The sequence below is a fragment of the Tursiops truncatus genome, chromosome 8, assembly GCF_011762595.2.
Source record: "Tursiops truncatus isolate mTurTru1 chromosome 8, mTurTru1.mat.Y, whole genome shotgun sequence".
Taxonomy (NCBI): Eukaryota; Metazoa; Chordata; class Mammalia; order Artiodactyla; family Delphinidae; genus Tursiops; species Tursiops truncatus.
The window spans coordinates 19,860,504-19,868,870 of record NC_047041.1 but is presented as its reverse complement, the minus strand read 5'-3'; the positions used below and the strand labels follow the sequence as shown (position 1 = coordinate 19,868,870).

General features: G+C 40.7%; 1 long non-coding RNA gene across 1 annotated transcript; it reads left to right on the top strand.

Annotated features, from left to right (window-relative positions):
* Positions 1 to 2,613: 2,613 nt before the first annotated feature.
* Positions 2,614 to 8,028, top strand: LOC109550988 (uncharacterized). The gene is made up of 3 exons (XR_002177693.3): positions 2,614 to 3,609; positions 5,437 to 5,521; positions 7,911 to 8,028. It is a non-coding gene; the product is annotated as an uncharacterized lncRNA (long non-coding RNA).
* The last annotated feature ends 339 nt before the right edge of the window (positions 8,029 to 8,367 follow it).

Genomic DNA, 8,367 nt, shown 5'->3' with positions numbered 1-8,367 from the left:
TCAGTTCCTACAATAACCTCTTGAGGTGGGATAATATTATTCTCATCTTTCAGTTAAGGAAATTAAGGCTCAGTAAATGGGGAGAGGGGCAGAGATAAAATGTGCCTCTCTGGCTCATTAGGATGATTATATGAAGTAGTTTATGTAAAATGCTTAACGGAGTACCTGACACACAGTAAGTATGCCATATATAACAGTTATAAGAAAGCCTGACCCTATTTCTTTTCTTTAAAACTTTTATTTTTTCGCTGTGAAATTTAACATAGAAAAGTGAACAAAAGTGTCCAGATCAATTATTTCTCACAAAATGAACACATGTAAAACAACACTTGAGTTAAAAAAGGTGCCTAGGGCTTCCCTGGTGGCGCAGTGGTTGAGAGTCCACCTGCCGATGCAGGGGACACGGGTTCGTGCCCCAGTCTGGGAAGATCCCACATGCCATGGAGCGGCTGGGCCTGGGAGCCATGGCTGCTGAGCCTGTGCGTCTGGAGCCTGTGCCCTGCAACGGGAGAGGCCACAACAGTGAGAGGCCCGCATACTGCAAAAAAAAAAAAAAAAAAAAAAAAAGGTGCCTAGCACCTCAGAAGTACCCCATAATCATTACCTTTCTTTGTCCCCAAAGGTACTAAATCCCTTGACTTTTATGGAAATCATTACTTTACTACTATTTATACATTCCTAAACACTAGTTTTGCACACTTTTTGAAATTTATATGCTAAATTATGCATTCTTTTGTGTCTGACTGTTTTGCTCAACATTGAGATTTATTCATTTTATTGCATGTAGCTTCAGTGAGTTTATTTTTAGTAAAGTTTTTTGTTTTTTTTTTCAATAAAGCTGTATATTGCTTTTTTGTGTGAATATACTGCAGTCCTTTATCCATCCTGCTATCCATAGGCATTTATGAAGTTTCCAGTTTGGGGCTGTTACAAATAGTGCTGCCATGAATTTTCTTATATGTGTTTCTCGGTGCTTATGCCTGAAATTACTGAGTCATAGAGCATAGGTTTGTTAAACTTCAGTGTTTGAAAGTTGTACCATAAGCGTATGAGAGTTCCCTTTGCTCCACGTCTTCATCAACACTTTATATTATCTACTTAAAGACCATTTTAGTGAGTGTGCTATGGAATATCATTATAATTTTAATTTATATTTTCTTGTTATTAATGAAGTCAAGAATGTTTTTGTAAGTTTATGACCTTTGGATATCCTATTTTGTGAAGTGCTTGTTCTAATTTCTTGTCCTTTATTCTATTGGATTGTTTGTCTTTTTAATTTTAATTGATTTGTAGATATTCTTTAGATATTGAGTAAGGGGCCCTTTGGAAGTAACCTGATATTTTCTCTGGCTGGTATTAAGATATTTTTATGTGTGTTTAATTTTCAGAAGTTTATGAATGTTGTGCCTAGTTGTGAATTTATCCTTAATGTGAATTCTTAAACCCATGATTTTGATGTCTTTCATCAGTTTTGAAAATTCTTGGCCACTGTCTTTTCAACTTTTGCTTCTATCCTGTTTTCCATCTCTTCTCCTCTTGGGACTTTAATTAAATTCATGTTAGACCTTCTCATTATATCTTCTATATCTCTTATTCTTTCCTTTGTATTTTTCATTCCTTTGTTTCCTGTTCCTTTCTGGAAATTTTCTTCATGAATTATCCTTTCATCTTTGCTAATATGCTGTTTAACTTTCAGTTGGGTTGGATTGTAACTTTCAATTATTATAGTATTTTGTTCCAGAAATTCCATCTTAAAGTTTCTAGTTCTTGGCCAAAAGTTTTGATCTTCTCTTTTATATTCTTGAACATAAGAAGCACAATTATAAGCAGTTTAAGTGTGATAAAACTAATATCTGTAGCCCCTGCGGGCCTGATTTTATTGCTTGGTCCTCTTGCTAATGTTGTCCATGTAGTCTTTTTTCCTCATATGGCTGGTTATTTTTGACTGTATGCTGGGTATTGTTTTGCAAAATTGCTTGTAGGAATACTTTGAGGTTGAAAATGTTATCTCTTTCCAAAGAAGATTTATTTTTGTTTCTGCTAGGTACTTGAGAGTACTAACAATTTGAGATCATCTCAGCTCAATTTTAAGGTCTGAAATTATTTGAAGTCCCTAGGAAGTTCTGTATTCTTTTGAGTCTCAACCCCAGAGAATTCATCAGGACTTTTCCTGTGCTGACCTCTGGACTAGTAACCTCTTTCTTTTGACCCCACAAGACAGTTAGAGGCATTTATCAGCTTATAGGTCAGCCCCTCTGGACTTAGCAAACATCCCAAGGGTTTTGAAAAGCAGCCCTAAATGCCAGTTCATCTCCCAGGGGTTCCATCATTCCCCCCAAATCCTGGAGCAGTAATTTTACCCTAATTTTTTGTTTGTTTATTTGTTTGTTTGTTTAGTTCTCTGATGCTTCAAGCAGATGTTCTCGTATATTCCTCAGATTTTCAGTATCATATTTGGTTCTAATGATATAGTTTGCCATTATCAGAACCTTAAGTCTCCCATCTTCACTTCTCAAATTTAAATTCACGTCTTTCCCTTTTTCCCTTGTATACATTGATAAACCTACAGGTTACTTTAGTACTGTGATTGTACCAGGTAAAATTTTAAAATGGATGATTTTCATTTTCTGGGTCTCACTGCTTCAAATTTTGTCTTTCAGCCCATTCAGATGTTCACACTTCTATCCCACTTCTACCATTCATTATCACTCACCTCTTATCAATCAACTCCACCTTTTTTCTTCTTATCAGTAATCTTATCTCTTATCAATAAACTCCATCTCTTCCCGCAAGGTAACATCTCTATATAGGCTACCCTTATCACCAAAGCTCAATATGACCTTTCTTTTGAAGTCCTCCACCACGTTGTGGGTAATACAAGTTTAACAGTTAACCAGGTATATGTTAATTAATTCCTTAACATTTTGTGTGTGTGTGTGTGTTGTGAAGTCCTTGAGGGAAGGCACATATTATCTTCTTTATAATCTCCTCAGCTTCTAGTCCTGTACCTTGAACATGGTGGGTACTCAAAATATTTAATTGATTGAGCATCTCAGGTATGCCTTGCAAAAATTGTGCCATACCTAGGTCTTCATATCACAGCATAGCACAACATCATGTACATCACATCACAATGCATCCCTGTATTTGAAAGGTTCTACTGCCTTCCCTGCTCACAGACCCAATCTGGGAGCCCCCACTGAAGGCATATACCCAGTCATGAGCCCCATTTCCCTATTATAGCTGATTTGACTGGGGTATATCCCTATCTAATCCCTTATCAGTTCTTCTGTCAAGATTTTAGATAGAGATATGGAGCTTGAAACTGAAATGCTTCAATCATAGCATATCTGTAAAAAGGTCATATAGATTCCATGTAAGAATCCAGAAAGAGGAAGTAAAATTATGGAGATAAAGAAACTGTGAGTAAGCAAAGGAAGCTGACCAATAAAGCAGAGGAAAAGAGATTTTATGCAAAACGACTGAAAGAGTTGAGCATCCATGTGGCCTCTGAGGGTCAGCTTTTGTTCCTAGCAATTTCCCAGTATCTTCTCCCACAGTGCCTCAGTCTCTGTGTCTGTGATTTTAGGCCTTGCATCCATACCTGAGGTAAGTTGTGTGGGCTTCTATTTCTGGTAACCAAAGTGCATGGGCTAGAATAATAGTACCTATATCCTTAATTCTATCAGTTTGGGTGCTTTTGGTTGCATGTAAACTAAACCAGCTCTGGCTATCTTAAGCAAAACAGGGTATATTGAAAAGACAAAGGGAGCCCAGAACCATCAAGTGGCTAGAGGATCAGGTATGGCAGACAGACAGGAACTAAGCAGCACTGGAGGACGAAGAATAGGAAGCTCAACAACTGTTTTTAGCAGGACTTGTCTGGCCAGAGCACTTCCACTCTTGCTGCTGGACACTTTGTGCCACCACTGGACTCCACTGCTAGATGCTGCTGCCGCCTTTGTGATGCGGTTCTCTTCATTCCTTTTTCATGTGTCATTTCTCTAAGACTGAAGCTACTGAATAGGAGTTTCTGATTTCCATGACTGACTGGGTGGGTCCCATGTTTTCACAATTATCAAAAGGCAGGGAGGGAAGGATATTGTTCCTTTGGGTTTTGTAGTGGGAAGCAGGGCCCTGTTCCTGATAAGAGGACACACAATGACGAGGAGGGAAGTCCTCCAAGAGGAGAAGGAGATTGGATATTATTGGGCAACCAATAATGGCAAAGACAACATGAGTCTCTACAGGAAACTTTTGGGTTAAGATGAATATACTAGAAATGTAAATCTTTATATAAGGTTGATGGGATGCACAATGATTTTGTGGGGGAAAGAAATAAAGCAATAGATTTGGAACAGCCCCTCAAGGATGGGATGTACAGCTAGCATGTGCCTTTTCCCCCTTTCCTCCTTCTTTATCCTTCCTGTCTGAAATATGGACATGATGGCTGGGACACCAATAGATGCACTGGAATCTTAAAAATGGAAGCCATGAAACAAAGATGGCTGAGTAGAAAGGAGCCCACGTGCCGCAACTAAGTAGACAGAGAGCCGCAACTAAGGAGCTCACCTGCTGCAACTAAGACCCAGCACAAACAAATAAATAAATATTAAAAAAAAAAAAAAACATGGCTAAGTAGAAAGATAAAAGGCTTCTGTGTCTTGATAATGAGGGAGGCACCATACCAGCCTCCACATTTCTTTTACACGAGTAAACCCATGTGTATTCAAGGCACTGTGGTCTGATCTCTGTTTGTAGCAGCTGAACACAATTCCTAATTGATAGAGCCATTATTATTATTATCGTGATTGTTGTATTGGCCACCAGATTGAGTCTTTAGCAGCATGGCTATTGTTCCCTGATTTCAGAATTCCTGTCACTCCCTATGTTCTCCAAAAATAACTGAGAGGTGGACAGTAATTTTTTAACAATAAAAAGCACTAAAATAAATTGGGTATAGATTTTTTAAAAGACTTTCACAATGCACTTTGAGAAACTAGGATATTTCCTGGCATACAACTTGCTCTCCGGTAAGGGTCCTTCACTGCAAATAAAGAGGAACACTGTTTTAAGAGCATATTACATCCATTCATTAGTGATAGTGATGTGGGGTGAAGGTAGAAACTGAAGCATGAAAATCCAAAATAGAATCGTAAGAGTAGTTTTGATTTTTGATTTTTTAGAATTTTGTGTCTTCATTTGAAAAATATCTAAAAAACAAAATCAACTTGTGAATATTCAGCTTGGGGTAGGTCAATGTCTAGGTCCCTCTTCGTGGCATACCTCCGTCGGCACTGCTCAGTTCTTCCTCATTCCCTTTGCCTCTGGCATGGAGCGCAGACAGCATCTCTCTCACTCCAGCCATGTATAAACCAGAGAGGCTGTCTTCTTGTTGAGATCGTTCTATTCATTCCCTTTTGTTTTCTTTGTCAGAGATGAGTGCTGGGGTGACGGTGACAAAAAACGAGGTAGAAGAGTGCTGCAAGTGCTGAAGAACTAACTGACAAACTGTTTAAAGGTAATTAGGTGTTTTGTTTTCTTTTTTCCATCTCTTGTTGGATTACAGGCTGCGTTTAGGAATAAAATGAAACATGTTGGTAATATTGCATGGATGTTAAACAAAGGAATTAATTAAGGAGAGGAGGCAATAATAGCAAAGAAAACTTTAAAGGGTGGCTTAGCACAGATTATCCACAAGGAAAGTGTTGACAATACAGAGTATACTCCAATTGGCAGCAAGTATGGTGTTAGCCAGAACATTAATACAGGCAACAGAGGCTCTCAGAGACCAAAGTCTAAACCATGGGGAATGATATCATCTCATCTTTCCCAAGTAAAATTTTCTTATTTTCTCTTCGAAATAAGATTTCAAGCTCCCAGAGGGCAAAGCACCACATTCACATAAGCTAACCTACCCGCCCCCCCTTGTTATAACACACAGCAGAGAACTTTAAATAACAACTGCTTAACAAGTGTTCCATAATGAGGTCTGCAAAGAAAGAAGCCAAGTGTTGCTAAGTCATTGACTATAAAGGGCACTAGTGGTGGTAGTGGAGTCTGAGTAGCCTGGTCCAGGGCCCTGCTGGGCGATGAGGTAGACAGCATGGCGCCATCTCACCAGGCCAGAGCCAGAGCTGGGTTTTCTGCTCCCATACCCATCCCTCCACTTACCAGTATGTGGGGGGGGGGGGGAGTTCCCAGCCTGAATTTAAGTGTCCACCCCTGGCATTCAGGCATGTCCAGATATTTCTGAAGACAAAGAGAGAATGGGTCTCTGGAATGCTGTTTCTCTGAATAGCTGAGGAGCTCTGGGATAGAATAAGGTCAAGGAAGACAGGAGCCAGAAACAATTTTGTCCAATCAACAGAGCCTTAGCCATTTGTGGGGAAAAGGAGGAGTGAGCTTCTCTGGGTAATAAAGAATAGAGTTGCGTTTGGGATGCCCCAGATGCTGGTGATGTGTTGCAGGACACAGGGGCAGGTGGGGGACCACAGAAAACACTGCAGGCAGACTTCCTGCAGACCAGGAATGTTGATCAGAAGAAACAGCCACTCCAGCAGTCTCTCCTTTCCATGTGGGTCAGCTTCTGTTTTCTTTTAACAGCTTATTCTTCAAAGAGCATGATAAACCTGCCTCCCTGTACTCAGCTTCCCTACCCCTCAGGGCTGCTCTTCACTCATAACTTCAAATCCCATGGATACTGCTTTCTTCTTTCCATCTGAAGTTTCTCCACTCCTGTCTTCCCTACAGCTTATCTCAGAGGACCCCCTTGGGGCCAGTTAAATCATCGTGCAGGATGGAACCTTCTTTTGTCATTATCTTCCTGCCAAGTCATGTCATGTTATGAGTCAGAAACCTGTTTGGTCTTGCAGATGGGATTTTGGTGTCTGAATCCTACCATTCATTCCTTCTCTACTCAGGGGTTCCCCTGCTAAGGGAAGATACCAGAAAGGAAAAGAGCCAAATGGAAAACAAAGCACTATTTGTATTAAGCATTACCTTGTCTACCACACGATGGTAAAAATTGCCTTGGAAAATGTGGCTGAAGCTGAGGATGTTCAGTGAGGCTTCCAGCTTCTTCCCCCTGAGTCTGTCCAAACAGTCTTCTCAGGTGGAGAGTCTGGAATTGAGGATGGAGGAGGGAAGCCAGGCCTGACTCAAGGGCATGAGCCCTGCCAGGTGGAAAACACCCAGTATCATCTGAGAAGCTAGACCCACTTATGGAACCAACTAGTTGGAAGAAAGGAAGCAGAAGCGAAGAAGACAAACATTGATCCTGACCATGAAATGTGACCCTCTTAGAGCCTCACTGTCTAACATGGGAGCCACTAGCCACGTGTGGCCACTGAATGCTTGAAAACATGGCAAGTGTGAAGTGAGATCTCTCGTTAAGTGTATAATACAAACTTGATTTTGAAGACAGTACAAAAGAATGTAAAGTACCTTATTAATATTTTGTATATTGCTTATTTGTTTAAATGATAATATTTTAGATATATTGGGTAAAATAAAATACATTATTACAATTAATGTCACTTGTCTCTTGTTCCATTTTAAAAACATGGTTACTAGATAATTTAAAATTACATATATGGCTCCCGTGATATTTCTATTGGGCAGCATCATTTTAGTTCAAATGTGTCAGCTGTCTGGGGAACAGGGAGAAGGGAGGTGGGGAGAGGCAGGGCTGCAGTGGGGAGAGGCCAGCATTGCAGATCTCTGGTTCAATCAGCAGTGTCCAGGGTCACAGGGTCACATGATCCAGAACATGGCAAACCATGTGGAAGGAACTGCTTGTGGCTCCTTTGCTCAGAAGTGGACCCTGGGCTGGGTAGGCACCTGGCATCTTAGATTCTTCTCCATTATTATTAAATAAAAGTTATTTTACTTGTTCATCTATTCAACAGACCTCTATTGAACTCCGGCTACGTGGTGGCACTCTTCTAGGCTCTGGGAATACAGTCTTGGGTCACACAAGAAGAATCTGATCTATGGAGTGGATGCTAGCAAGGGAAAAAAGGCAATAAACAAGTAAGAAACCCAGTCTACCTGTGCCATAGGGGATAGTGCTGTGAAGCAAAACAAGGCAAGTTAAGTTTACAGAGAGTACGTGGGAGGTGGGGTGCTATTTTAGAGGGTGGTGAGGGGGAGGACCTCACTGACATTTAGCGGAGACTAGAAGACAGTGAGGGCGAGAGCCCTGAAGATACCTGGGGGAAGAGAAGACCCTACGGCAGGAGAAGACCCTACACAGCATGTTCAAGGACAAGGCAGGAAGGCAATGTGCATGCAGCATGGCGAGAGGGTAGGTGCAGGAATGAGGGCCCTGGGTCATTTCCTCAGATCGATGGGAAGCCATTGGAG